This window comes from Leptodactylus fuscus, chromosome 4 (genome assembly GCF_031893055.1).
Source record: "Leptodactylus fuscus isolate aLepFus1 chromosome 4, aLepFus1.hap2, whole genome shotgun sequence".
NCBI lineage: Eukaryota > Metazoa > Chordata > Amphibia > Anura > Leptodactylidae > Leptodactylus > Leptodactylus fuscus.
Genome location: NC_134268.1, coordinates 183,850,670 through 183,865,538, shown reverse-complemented (window position 1 = coordinate 183,865,538; position 14,869 = coordinate 183,850,670).

Here is a 14,869-nt window from a genome sequence, read left to right as displayed (position 1 = left end):
TGGACCAATTTAATGTTGGAGGGAGCCTCTAACCAGCCCAGTTTGGACCAATTCATGGTGGAGGGAGCCTCTAACCAGCCAGTTTGGGCAAATTCATGGTGGAGGGAGCCTCTAAAAACCCAGTTTGGACCAATTCATGGTGGAGGGAGCCTCTAAAAACCCCAGTTTGGACCAATTCATGGTGGAGGGAGCCTCTAAAAAACCCAGTTTGGACCAATTCATGGTGGAGGGAGCCTCTAAACAGCCCAGTTTGGGCAAATTCATGGTGGAGGGAGCCTCTAAAAACCCCAGTTTGGACCAATTCATGGTGGAGGGAGCCTCTAAAAACCCAGTTTGGACCAATTCATGGTGGAGGGAGCCTCTAAAAACCCCAGTTTGGACCAATTCATGGTGGAGGGAGCCTCTAAAAAACCCAGTTTGGACCAATTCATGGTGGAGGGAGCCTCTAACCAGCCCAGTTTGGACCAATTCATGGTGGAGGGAGCCTCTAAAAACCCCAGTTTGGACCAATTCATGCTGGAGGGAGCCTCTAAACAGCCCAGTTTGGGCAAATTCATGGTGGAGGGAGCCTCTAAAAACCCCAGTTTGGACCAATTCATGGTGGAGGGAGCCTCTAAAAACCCCAGTTTGGACCAATTCATGGTGGAGGGAGCCTCTAAAAACCCAGTTTGGACCAATTCATGGTGGAGGGAGCCTCTAACCAGCCCAGTTTGGACCAATTCATGGTGGAGGGAGCCTCTAAAAACCCCAGTTTGGGCAAATTCATGGTGGAGGGAGCCTCTAAAAACCCCAGTTTGGACCAATTCATGGTGGAGGGAGCCTCTAAAAAACCCAGTTTGGACCAATTCATGGTGGAGGGAGCCTCTAACCAGCCCAGTTTGGACCAATTCATGGTGGAGGGAGCCTCTAAAAACCCCAGTTTGGACCAATTCATGGTGGAGGGAGCCTCTAAACAGCCCAGTTTGGACCAATTCATGGTGGAGGGAGCCTCTAAAAACCCCAATTTGGACCAATTCATGGTGGAGGGAGCCTCTAACCAGCCCAGTTTGGACCAATTCATGGTGGAGGGAGCCTCTAACCAGCCCAGTTTGGGCAAATTCATGGTGGAGGGAGCCTCTAAAAACCCCAGTTTGGACCAATTCATGGTGGAGGGAGCCTCTAAAAACCCCAGTTTGGACCAATTCATGGTGGAGGGAGCCTCTAAAAAACCCAGTTTGGACCAATTCATGGTGGAGGGAGCCTCTAAACAGCCCAGTTTGGACCAATTCATGGTGGAGGGAGCCTCTAAAAACCCCAATTTGGACCAATTTAATGTTGGAGGGAGCCTCTAACCAGCCCAGTTTGGACCAATTCATGGTGGAGGGAGCCTCTAACCAGCCCAGTTTGGGCAAATTCATGGTGGAGGGAGCCTCTAAAAACCCCAATTTGGACCAATTCATGGTGGAGGGAGCCTCTAAACAGCCCAGTTTGGGCAAATTCATGGTGGAGGGAGCCTCTAAAAACCCCAGTTTGGACCAATTCATGGTGGAGGGAGCCTCTAAAAAACCCAGTTTGGAGCAATTCATGGTGGAGGGAGCCTCTAAACAGCCCAGTTTGGGCAAATTCATGGTGGAGGGAGCCTCTAAAAACCCCAGTTTGGACCAATTCATGGTGGAGGGAGCCTCTAAAAAACCCAGTTTGGACCAATTCATGGTGGAGGGAGCCTCTAACCAGCCCAGTTTGGACCAATTCATGGTGGAGGGAGCCTCTAAAAACCCCAGTTTGGACCAATTCATGGTGGAGGGAGCCTCTAAACAGCCCAGTTTGGACCAATTCATGGTGGAGGGAGCCTCTAAAAACCCCAATTTGGACCAATTCATGGTGGAGGGAGCCTCTAACCAGCCCAGTTTGGACCAATTCATGGTGGAGGGAGCCTCTAACCAGCCCAGTTTGGGCAAATTCATGGTGGAGGGAGCCTCTAAAAACCCCAGTTTGGACCAATTCATGGTGGAGGGAGCCTCTAAAAACCCCAGTTTGGACCAATTCATGGTGGAGGGAGCCTCTAAAAAACCCAGTTTGGACCAATTCATGGTGGAGGGAGCCTCTAAACAGCCCAGTTTGGGCAAATTCATGGTGGAGGGAGCCTCTAAAAACCCCAGTTTGGACCAATTCATGGTGGAGGGAGCCTCTAAAAACCCCAGTTTGGACCAATTCATGGTGGAGGGAGCCTCTAAAAACCCCAGTTTGGACCAATTCATGGTGGAGGGAGCCTCTAAAAAACCCAGTTTGGACCAATTCATGGTGGAGGGAGCCTCTAACCAGCCCAGTTTGGACCAATTCATGGTGGAGGGAGCCTCTAAAAACCCCAGTTTGGACCAATTCATGCTGGAGGGAGCCTCTAAACAGCCCAGTTTGGGCAAATTCATGGTGGAGGGAGCCTCTAAAAACCCCAGTTTGGACCAATTCATGGTGGAGGAAGCCTCTAAAAACCCCAATTTGGACCAATTCATGGTGGAGGGAGCCTCTAAACAGCCCAGTTTGGGCAAATTCATGATGGAGGGAGCCTCTAAACAGCCCAGTTTGGGCAAATTCATGGTGGAGGGAGCCTCTAAAAACCCCAGTTTGGACCAATTCATGGTGGAGGGAGCCTCTAAAAACCCCAGTTTGGACCAATTCATGGTGGAGGGAGCCTCTAAAAACCCCAGTTTGGACCAATTCATGGTGGAGGGAGCCTCTAAAAAACCCAGTTTGGACCAATTCATGGTGGAGGGAGCCTCTAAACAGCCCAGTTTGGGCAAATTCATGATGGAGGGAGCCTCTAAACAGCCCAGTTTGGGCAAATTCATGGTGGAGGGAGCCTCTAAAAACCCCAGTTTGGACCAATTCATGGTGGAGGGAGCCTCTAAAAACCCCAGTTTGGACCAATTCATGGTGGAGGGAGCCTCTAAAAACCCCAGTTTGGACCAATTCATGGTGGAGGGAGCCTCTAAAAAACCCAGTTTGGACCAATTCATGGTGGAGGGAGCCTCTAACCAGCCCAGTTTGGACCAATTCATGGTGGAGGGAGCCTCTAAAAACCCCAGTTTGGACCAATTCATGGTGGAGGGAGCCTCTAAACAGCCCAGTTTGGACCAATTCATGGTGGAGGGAGCCTCTAAAAACCCCAATTTGGACCAATTCATGGTGGAGGGAGCCTCTAACCAGCCCAGTTTGGACCAATTCATGGTGGAGGGAGCCTCTAACCAGCCCAGTTTGGACCAATTCATGGTGGAGGGAGCCTCTAAAAACACCAGTTTGGACCAATTCATGCTGGAGGGAGCCTCTAAACAGCCCAGTTTGGGCAAATTCATGGTGGAGGGAGCCTCTAAAAACCCCAGTTTGGACCAATTCATGGTGGAGGAAGCCTCTAAAAACCCCAATTTGGACCAATTCATGGTGGAGGGAGCCTCTAAACAGCCCAGTTTGGGCAAATTCATGATGGAGGGAGCCTCTAAACAGCCCAGTTTGGGCAAATTCATGGTGGAGGGAGCCTCTAAAAAACCCAGTTTGGACCAATTCATGGTGGAGGGAGCCTCTAACCAGCCCAGTTTGGACCAATTCATGGTGGAGGGAGCCTCTAACCAGCCCAGTTTGGGCAAATTCATGGTGGAGGGAGCCTCTAAAAACCCCAGTTTGGACCAATTCATGGTGGAGGGAGCCTCTAAAAACCCCAGTTTGGACCAATTCATGGTGGAGGGAGCCTCTAAAAAACCCAGTTTGGACCAATTCATGGTGGAGGGAGCCTCTAAACAGCCCAGTTTGGACCAATTCATGGTGGAGGGAGCCTCTAAAAACCCCAATTTGGACCAATTTAATGTTGGAGGGAGCCTCTAACCAGCCCAGTTTGGACCAATTCATGGTGGAGGGAGCCTCTAACCAGCCCAGTTTGGGCAAATTCATGGTGGAGGGAGCCTCTAAAAACCCCAATTTGGACCAATTCATGGTGGAGGGAGCCTCTAAACAGCCCAGTTTGGGCAAATTCATGGTGGAGGGAGCCTCTAAAAACCCCAGTTTGGACCAATTCATGGTGGAGGGAGCCTCTAAAAAACCCAGTTTGGAGCAATTCATGGTGGAGGGAGCCTCTAAACAGCCCAGTTTGGGCAAATTCATGGTGGAGGGAGCCTCTAAAAACCCCAGTTTGGACCAATTCATGGTGGACGGAGCCTCTAAACAGCCCAGTTTGGGCAAATTCATGGTGGAGGGAGCCTCTAAAAACCCCAGTTTGGACCAATTCATGGTGGAGGGAGCCTCTAAAAAACCCAGTTTGGGCAAATTCATGGTGGAGGGAGCCTCTAAAAACCCCAGTTTGGACCAATTCATGGTGGAGGGAGCCTCTAAAAACCCAGTTTGGACCAATTCATGGTGGAGGGAGCCTCTAACCAGCCCAGTTTGGACCAATTCATGGTGGAGGGAGCCTCTAAAAACCCAGTTTGGACCAATTCATGGTGGAGGGAGCCTCTAAACAGCCCAGTTTGGACCAATTCATGGTGGAGGGAGCCTCTAAAAACCCCAATTTGGACCAATTTAATGTTGGAGGGAGCCTCTAACCAGCCCAGTTTGGACCAATTCATGGTGGAGGGAGCCTCTAACCAGCCCAGTTTGGACCAATTCATGGTGGAGGGAGCCTCTAACCAGCCCAGTTTGGGCAAATTCATGGTGGAGGGAGCCTCTAAAAAACCCAGTTTGGACCAATTCATGGTGGAGGGAGCCTCTAAAAACCCCAGTTTGGACCAATTCATGGTGGAGGGAGCCTCTAAACAGCCCAGTTTGGACCAATTCATGGTGGAGGGAGCCTCTAAAAACCCCAATTTGGACCAATTTAATGTTGGAGGGAGCCTCTAACCAGCCCAGTTTGGACCAATTCATGGTGGAGGGAGCCTCTAACCAGCCCAGTTTGGGCAAATTCATGGTGGAGGGAGCCTCTAAAAACCCCAATTTGGACCAATTCATGGTGGAGGGAGCCTCTAAACAGCCCAGTTTGGGCAAATTCATGGTGGAGGGAGCCTCTAAAAACCCCAGTTTGGACCAATTCATGGTGGAGGGAGCCTCTAAAAAACCCAGTTTGGACCAATTCATGGTGGAGGGAGCCTCTAACCAGCCCAGTTTGGGCAAATTCATGGTGGAGGGAGCCTCTAAAAACCCCAGTTTGGACCAATTCATGGTGGAGGGAACCTCTAAAAACCCCAGTTTGGACCAATTCATGGTGGAGGGAGCCTCTAAAAAACCCAGTTTGGACCAATTCATGGTGGAGGGAGCCTCTAAACAGCCCAGTTTGGGCAAATTCATGGTGGAGGGAGCCTCTAAAAACCCCAGTTTGGACCAATTCATGGTGGAGGGAGCCTCTAAAAACCCCAGTTTGGACCAATTCATGGTGGAGGGAGCCTCTAAAAACCCCAGTTTGGACCAATTCATGGTGGAGGGAGCCTCTAAAAAACCCAGTTTGGACCAATTCATGGTGGAGGGAGCCTCTAACCAGCCCAGTTTGGACCAATTCATGGTGGAGGGAGCCTCTAAACAGCCCAGTTTGGGCAAATTCATGGTGGAGGGAGCCTATAACCAGCCCAGTTTGGACCAATTCATGGTGGAGGGAGCCTCTAAAAACCCCAGTTTGGACCAATTCATGGTGGAGGGAGCCTCTAAAAACCCCAGTTTGGACCAATTCATGGTGGAGGGAGCCTCTAAAAACCCCAGTTTGGACCAATTCATGCTGGAGGGAGCCTCTAAACAGCCCAGTTTGGGCAAATTCATGGTGGAGGGAGCCTCTAAAAACCCCAGTTTGGACCAATTCATGGTGGAGGGAGCCTCTAAAAACCCCAATTTGGACCAATTCATGGTGGAGGGAGCCTCTAAACAGCCCAGTTTGGGCAAATTCATGATGGAGGGAGCCTCTAAAAACCCCAGTTTGGACCAATTCATGGTGGAGGGAGCCTCTAAAAACCCCAGTTTGGACCAATTCATGGTGGAGGGAGCCTCTAAAAACCCAGTTTGGACCAATTCATGGTGGAGGGAGCCTCTAAACAGCCCAGTTTGGGCAAATTCATGGTGGAGGGAGCCTCTAAAAACCCCAGTTTGGACCAATTCATGGTGGAGGGAGCCTCTAAAAACCCCAGTTTGGACCAATTCATGGTGGAGGGAGCCTCTAAAAACCCCAGTTTGGACCAATTCATGGTGGAGGGAGCCTCTAAAAAACCCAGTTTGGACCAATTCATGGTGGAGGGAGCCTCTAACCAGCCCAGTTTGGGCAAATTCATGGTGGAGGGAGCCTCTAAAAACCCCAATTTGGACCAATTCATGGTGGAGGGAGCCTCTAAACAGCCCAGTTTGGGCAAATTCATGGTGGAGGGAGCCTCTAAAAACCCCAGTTTGGACCAATTCATGGTGGAGGGAGCCTCTAAAAAACCCAGTTTGGACCAATTCATGGTGGAGGGAGCCTCTAACCAGCCCAGTTTGGACCAATTCATGGTGGAGGGAGCCTCTAACCAGCCCAGTTTGGGCAAATTCATGGTGGAGGGAGCCTCTAAAAACCCCAGTTTGGACCAATTCATGGTGGAGGGAGCCTCTAAAAACCCCAGTTTGGACCAATTCATGGTGGAGGGAGCCTCTAAAAAACCCAGTTTGGACCAATTCATGGTGGAGGGAGCCTCTAAACAGCCCAGTTTGGACCAATTCATGGTGGAGGGAGCCTCTAAAAACCCCAATTTGGACCAATTTAATGTTGGAGGGAGCCTCTAACCAGCCCAGTTTGGACCAATTCATGGTGGAGGGAGCCTCTAACCAGCCCAGTTTGGGCAAATTCATGGTGGAGGGAGCCTCTAAAAACCCCAATTTGGACCAATTCATGGTGGAGGGAGCCTCTAAACAGCCCAGTTTGGGCAAATTCATGGTGGAGGGAGCCTCTAAAAACCCCAGTTTGGACCAATTCATGGTGGAGGGAGCCTCTAAAAAACCCAGTTTGGAGCAATTCATGGTGGAGGGAGCCTCTAAACAGCCCAGTTTGGGCAAATTCATGGTGGAGGGAGCCTCTAAAAACCCCAGTTTGGACCAATTCATGGTGGAGGGAGCCTCTAAAAAACCCAGTTTGGACCAATTCATGGTGGAGGGAGCCTCTAACCAGCCCAGTTTGGACCAATTCATGGTGGAGGGAGCCTCTAAAAACCCCAGTTTGGACCAATTCATGGTGGAGGGAGCCTCTAAACAGCCCAGTTTGGACCAATTCATGGTGGAGGGAGCCTCTAAAAACCCCAATTTGGACCAATTCATGGTGGAGGGAGCCTCTAACCAGCCCAGTTTGGACCAATTCATGGTGGAGGGAGCCTCTAACCAGCCCAGTTTGGGCAAATTCATGGTGGAGGGAGCCTCTAAAAACCCCAGTTTGGACCAATTCATGGTGGAGGGAGCCTCTAAAAACCCCAGTTTGGACCAATTCATGGTGGAGGGAGCCTCTAAAAAACCCAGTTTGGACCAATTCATGGTGGAGGGAGCCTCTAAACAGCCCAGTTTGGGCAAATTCATGGTGGAGGGAGCCTCTAAAAACCCCAGTTTGGACCAATTCATGGTGGAGGGAGCCTCTAAAAACCCCAGTTTGGACCAATTCATGGTGGAGGGAGCCTCTAAAAACCCCAGTTTGGACCAATTCATGGTGGAGGGAGCCTCTAAAAAACCCAGTTTGGACCAATTCATGGTGGAGGGAGCCTCTAACCAGCCCAGTTTGGACCAATTCATGGTGGAGGGAGCCTCTAAAAACCCCAGTTTGGACCAATTCATGCTGGAGGGAGCCTCTAAACAGCCCAGTTTGGGCAAATTCATGGTGGAGGGAGCCTCTAAAAACCCCAGTTTGGACCAATTCATGGTGGAGGGAGCCTCTAAAAACCCCAGTTTGGACCAATTCATGGTGGAGGGAGCCTCTAAAAAACCCAGTTTGGACCAATTCATGGTGGAGGGAGCCTCTAACCAGCCCAGTTTGGACCAATTCATGGTGGAGGGAGCCTCTAAAAACCCCAGTTTGGGCAAATTCATGGTGGAGGGAGCCTCTAAAAACCCCAGTTTGGACCAATTCATGGTGGAGGGAGCCTCTAAAAAACCCAGTTTGGACCAATTCATGGTGGAGGGAGCCTCTAACCAGCCCAGTTTGGACCAATTCATGGTGGAGGGAGCCTCTAAAAACCCCAGTTTGGACCAATTCATGGTGGAGGGAGCCTCTAAACAGCCCAGTTTGGACCAATTCATGGTGGAGGGAGCCTCTAAAAACCCCAATTTGGACCAATTCATGGTGGAGGGAGCCTCTAACCAGCCCAGTTTGGACCAATTCATGGTGGAGGGAGCCTCTAACCAGCCCAGTTTGGGCAAATTCATGGTGGAGGGAGCCTCTAAAAACCCCAGTTTGGACCAATTCATGGTGGAGGGAGCCTCTAAAAACCCCAGTTTGGACCAATTCATGGTGGAGGGAGCCTCTAAAAAACCCAGTTTGGACCAATTCATGGTGGAGGGAGCCTCTAAACAGCCCAGTTTGGACCAATTCATGGTGGAGGGAGCCTCTAAAAACCCCAATTTGGACCAATTTAATGTTGGAGGGAGCCTCTAACCAGCCCAGTTTGGACCAATTCATGGTGGAGGGAGCCTCTAACCAGCCCAGTTTGGGCAAATTCATGGTGGAGGGAGCCTCTAAAAACCCCAATTTGGACCAATTCATGGTGGAGGGAGCCTCTAAACAGCCCAGTTTGGGCAAATTCATGGTGGAGGGAGCCTCTAAAAACCCCAGTTTGGACCAATTCATGGTGGAGGGAGCCTCTAAAAAACCCAGTTTGGAGCAATTCATGGTGGAGGGAGCCTCTAAACAGCCCAGTTTGGGCAAATTCATGGTGGAGGGAGCCTCTAAAAACCCCAGTTTGGACCAATTCATGGTGGAGGGAGCCTCTAAAAAACCCAGTTTGGACCAATTCATGGTGGAGGGAGCCTCTAACCAGCCCAGTTTGGACCAATTCATGGTGGAGGGAGCCTCTAAAAACCCCAGTTTGGACCAATTCATGGTGGAGGGAGCCTCTAAACAGCCCAGTTTGGACCAATTCATGGTGGAGGGAGCCTCTAAAAACCCCAATTTGGACCAATTCATGGTGGAGGGAGCCTCTAACCAGCCCAGTTTGGACCAATTCATGGTGGAGGGAGCCTCTAACCAGCCCAGTTTGGGCAAATTCATGGTGGAGGGAGCCTCTAAAAACCCCAGTTTGGACCAATTCATGGTGGAGGGAGCCTCTAAAAACCCCAGTTTGGACCAATTCATGGTGGAGGGAGCCTCTAAAAAACCCAGTTTGGACCAATTCATGGTGGAGGGAGCCTCTAAACAGCCCAGTTTGGGCAAATTCATGGTGGAGGGAGCCTCTAAAAACCCCAGTTTGGACCAATTCATGGTGGAGGGAGCCTCTAAAAACCCCAGTTTGGACCAATTCATGGTGGAGGGAGCCTCTAAAAACCCCAGTTTGGACCAATTCATGGTGGAGGGAGCCTCTAAAAAACCCAGTTTGGACCAATTCATGGTGGAGGGAGCCTCTAACCAGCCCAGTTTGGACCAATTCATGGTGGAGGGAGCCTCTAAAAACCCCAGTTTGGACCAATTCATGCTGGAGGGAGCCTCTAAACAGCCCAGTTTGGGCAAATTCATGGTGGAGGGAGCCTCTAAAAACCCCAGTTTGGACCAATTCATGGTGGAGGAAGCCTCTAAAAACCCCAATTTGGACCAATTCATGGTGGAGGGAGCCTCTAAATAGCCCAGTTTGGGCAAATTCATGATGGAGGGAGCCTCTAAACAGCCCAGTTTGGGCAAATTCATGGTGGAGGGAGCCTCTAAAAACCCCAGTTTGGACCAATTCATGGTGGAGGGAGCCTCTAAAAACCCCAGTTTGGACCAATTCATGGTGGAGGGAGCCTCTAAAAACCCCAGTTTGGACCAATTCATGGTGGAGGGAGCCTCTAAAAAACCCAGTTTGGACCAATTCATGGTGGAGGGAGCCTCTAAACAGCCCAGTTTGGGCAAATTCATGATGGAGGGAGCCTCTAAACAGCCCAGTTTGGGCAAATTCATGGTGGAGGGAGCCTCTAAAAACCCCAGTTTGGACCAATTCATGGTGGAGGGAGCCTCTAAAAACCCCAGTTTGGACCAATTCATGGTGGAGGGAGCCTCTAAAAACCCCAGTTTGGACCAATTCATGGTGGAGGGAGCCTCTAAAAAACCCAGTTTGGACCAATTCATGGTGGAGGGAGCCTCTAACCAGCCCAGTTTGGACCAATTCATGGTGGAGGGAGCCTCTAAAAACCCCAGTTTGGACCAATTCATGGTGGAGGGAGCCTCTAAACAGCCCAGTTTGGACCAATTCATGGTGGAGGGAGCCTCTAAAAACCCCAATTTGGACCAATTCATGGTGGAGGGAGCCTCTAACCAGCCCAGTTTGGACCAATTCATGGTGGAGGGAGCCTCTAACCAGCCCAGTTTGGACCAATTCATGGTGGAGGGAGCCTCTAAAAACACCAGTTTGGACCAATTCATGCTGGAGGGAGCCTCTAAACAGCCCAGTTTGGGCAAATTCATGGTGGAGGGAGCCTCTAAAAACCCCAGTTTGGACCAATTCATGGTGGAGGAAGCCTCTAAAAACCCCAATTTGGACCAATTCATGGTGGAGGGAGCCTCTAAACAGCCCAGTTTGGGCAAATTCATGATGGAGGGAGCCTCTAAACAGCCCAGTTTGGGCAAATTCATGGTGGAGGGAGCCTCTAAAAACCCCAGTTTGGACCAATTCATGGTGGAGGGAGCCTCTAAAAACCCCAGTTTGGACCAATTCATGGTGGAGGGAGCCTCTAAAAACCCCAGTTTGGACCAATTCATGGTGGAGGGAGCCTCTAAAAAACCCAGTTTGGACCAATTCATGGTGGAGGGAGCCTCTAAACAGCCCAGTTTGGGCAAATTTATGATGGAGGGAGCCTCTAAACAGCCCAGTTTGGGCAAATTCATGGTGGAGGGAGCCTCTAAAAACCCCAGTTTGGACCAATTCATGGTGGAGGGAGCCTCTAAAAACCCCAGTTTGGACCAATTCATGGTGGAGGGAGCCTCTAAAAACCCCAGTTTGGACCAATTCATGGTGGAGGGAGCCTCTAAAAAACCCAGTTTGGACCAATTCATGGTGGAGGGAGCCTCTAACCAGCCCAGTTTGGACCAATTCATGGTGGAGGGAGCCTCTAAAAACCCCAGTTTGGACCAATTCATGGTGGAGGGAGCCTCTAAACAGCCCAGTTTGGACCAATTCATGGTGGAGGGAGCCTCTAAAAACCCCAATTTGGACCAATTCATGGTGGAGGGAGCCTCTAACCAGCCCAGTTTGGACCAATTCATGGTGGAGGGAGCCTCTAACCAGCCCAGTTTGGGCAAATTCATGGTGGAGGGAGCCTCTAAAAACCCCAATTTGGACCAATTCATGGTGGAGGGAGCCTCTAAACAGCCCAGTTTTGGCAAATTCATGGTGGAGGGAGCCTCTAAAAACCCCAGTTTGGACCAATTCATGGTGGAGGGAGCCTCTAACCAGCCCAGTTTGGGCAAATTCATGGTGGAGGGAGCCTCTAACCAGCAGAGTTGTGGGAAAGCAGGGTGGAGGGAGCCTCTAACCAGCAGAGTTGGTGGAAATCAGGGTGGAGGGAGCCTCTAACCAGCAGAGTTGGGGGAAATCATGTTGGAGGGAGCCTAGTATTAGCAGAATTGTGCAACGCTTATGGTGGATGAGTATGAGGATGCGGAGGAATTGGAGAGGTTGAGTACAGACATGGAGTTTCATGTTGGGGTGCTTTACACAGGTGGGCACATAAATGAAGGCTCTATCCAGTGGTGGTTCATTTTTATCAAAGTGAGCCGGTCGGCACTCTCAGCTGACAGACGGGTGCGCTTGTCAGTGATGATGCCACCGGCTGCACTGAACACCCTCTCAGATAGGACGCTGGCGGCAGGACAGGACAGCACCTCCAAGGCATATAGGGCAAGTTCAAGCCACAGGTCCAACTTCGACACCCAATACGTGTAGGGCGCAGAGGGGTCGGAGAGGACAGGGCTGTGGTCGGAAAGGTATTCCCGCAACATGCGCCTATACTTCTCACGCCTGGTGACACTAGGACCCTCTGTGGCGGCACTTTGGCGAGGGGGTGCCATCAAGGTGTCCCAGACCTTAGTGTGCCCCTCGTTTGTGTGGACCGGTGAGAACTTGGTCGCCTACTGGAGGAACTGTCCTCCCTGCCGCCAACGTCACATGCTGGAAACATCTCCATCATATTCTGCACCAATTGCCTGTGGCAAGCATTGATGCGATTGGCCCTCCCCTCTACCGGAATAAAAGACGAGATGTTTTTATACCGGGGGTCAAGGATAGCAAAGATCCAGTACTGGTTGTCCTCCATGATTTTGACAATACGCTTGTCGGTTGTAAAGCACCCCAACATGAACTCAGCCATGTCTGCCACAGTGTTAGTTGGCATGACTCCTCTGGCCCCACCGGAAAGTTCAATCTCCATTTCCTCCTCATCCTCCATGTCTACCCATCCGCGCTGCAACAATGGGACGATTCGAAGTTGCCCGGAAGCCTCCTGTATCACCATCACATCATCGGACAACTCTTCTTCCTCCTCCTCCTCCTCCTCCATTAAACGCGATGAAGCGGACAGATGTGTGGACCTACTCTCCAGCTGTGACGGATCGGATGCTATCCCTGACTCCTCTGTGTGATCTGAGTTATCCCTGATGTCAATCAGGGATTCTCTCAGAACACACAAGAGCGGGATTGTAAGGCTCACCATCGCATCCTCAGAGCTCACCCTCCTTGTGGACTCCTCAAACACCCGTAGGATGTCACAAAGGTCTCTCATCCATGGCCACTCATGGATGAGAAACTGAGGCAGCTGACTTTGTGGCACCCTAGGGTTTTGTAGGTGGTATTCCATCAAAGGTCTCTGCTGCTCAACCACTCTATTCAACATCTGAAACGTTGAGTTCCAGCGTGTGGGGACGTCGCACAAAAGCCGGTGTTGTGGCACATGCAGGCGTTGCTGGAGAGATTTTAAGCTAGCAGCGGCTACTGTCGACTTGCGAAAGTGGGCGCACATGCGCCGCACTTTCACCAGTAGCTCTGGAACATTGGGGTAGCTCTTTAGGAAACGTTGCACCACTAGGTTGAAGACGTGGGCCAGGCATGGAACATGTTGGAGTCCGGCAAGCTCCAGAGCTGCTACCAGGTTCCGGCCGTTATCACAAACGACCATGCCTGGGCCCAGGTGCAGCGGCTCAAACCATATTGCCGTCTCATCGAGGAGGGCATCCCTCACCTCGGAGGCAGTGTGCTGTCTGTCCCCCAAGCTGATCAGCTTCAGCACAGCCTGCTGACGTCTACCAACGCCAGTGCTGCAACGTTTCCAACTCGTAGCTGGGGTCAATCTAACAGCGGAGGAGGAGGCGGTGGCGGAGGAGGAGGCGGGTGGCGGAGGAGGAGGCGGTAGAGGAGGAGGAGGAGGGGGGTGTTCTTCTCGTGTCCCTGCCAGGAATGTTAGGCGGGGAGACGAGGTACACCGGGCCAGTTTGGGAAGCAGTCCCAGCCTCAACTACATTCACCCAGTGTGCCGTCAGTGAAATGTAGCGTCCCTGTCCGCATGCACTTGTCCACGCGTCGGTGGTCAAGTGGACCTTTGTGCAAAGCGCGGAACTAAGGGCCCGCCTGATGTTGAGTGACACGTGCTGGTGCAAGGCGGGGATGGCACACCGGGAGAAGTAGTGACGGCTAGGGACGGCATAGCGAGGTGCCGCAGTTGCCATCAGGTCCAGGAAGGCGGGAGTTTCAACAAGCCGGAACGCCAACATCTCCTGGGCCAGCAGTTTAGCGATGTTGGCGTTCAAGGCTTGCGCGTGTGGGTGGTTAGCAGTGTATTTCTGCCGCCGCTCCAATGTCTGAGAGATGGTGGGTTGTTGTAAAGAAGCGCCTGATGGTGCCTTTGATGGTGCAGGAGAAGGAGATAAGACAGGAACAGGGGAGGATGAGGGAGAAGTCAACAAAGTGGCGGAGGCAGATGAAGTGGTGTCCTGGCTCGTCCTCTGGAGTGCATCGCCAGCACAGTCAGCAGTGGCAGTGGCAGTGGCAGAGGCAGTGGCAGTGGCGTGAACGGCAGGCGGCCTTTGTCCTGCCGTTGCTGCCTGCCACTGATTCCAGTGCTTGGATTCCAAATGACGGCGCATTGAAGTGGTGGACAGGTTGCTCTTCTCAGAGCCCCTAATCAATTTCGAGAGGCAAATTGTGCAGACAACACTATATCTGTCCTCGGCGCATTCCTTGAAAAAATTCCACACCTTCGAGAAACGTGCCCTCGAGGTGGGAGTTTTTCGGGGCTGGGTACGAACTGGAACATCTTGGGAGATTCCGGGTGTGGCCTGGCTTCGCCTAAGCTGCTGACCTCTGCCTCTGCCTCTAGCTACCCTTTTTGGTGCTGCACTTGCCTCAACATCCACACTACTTTCCCCGCTTGACATCCCCCCTGTCCAGGTCGGGTCAGTGTCCTCATCATCCACCACTTCCTCTTCCAACTCCTGTCTCATCTCCTCCTCCCGCACAATGCGCCGGTCAACTGGATGCCCTGACGGCAACTGCGTCACATCATTGTCGATGAGGGTGGGTTGCTGGTCATCCACCACCAAATCGAACGGAGATGGAGGAGACTCTAGTGTTTGAGCATCTGGACACAGATGCTCCTCTGTTAGGTTCGTGGAATCGTGACGTGGAGAGGCAGGTTGAGGGACAATGAAAGGAGCGGAGAACAGCTCTGGGGAGCAGGGACAGTTGGG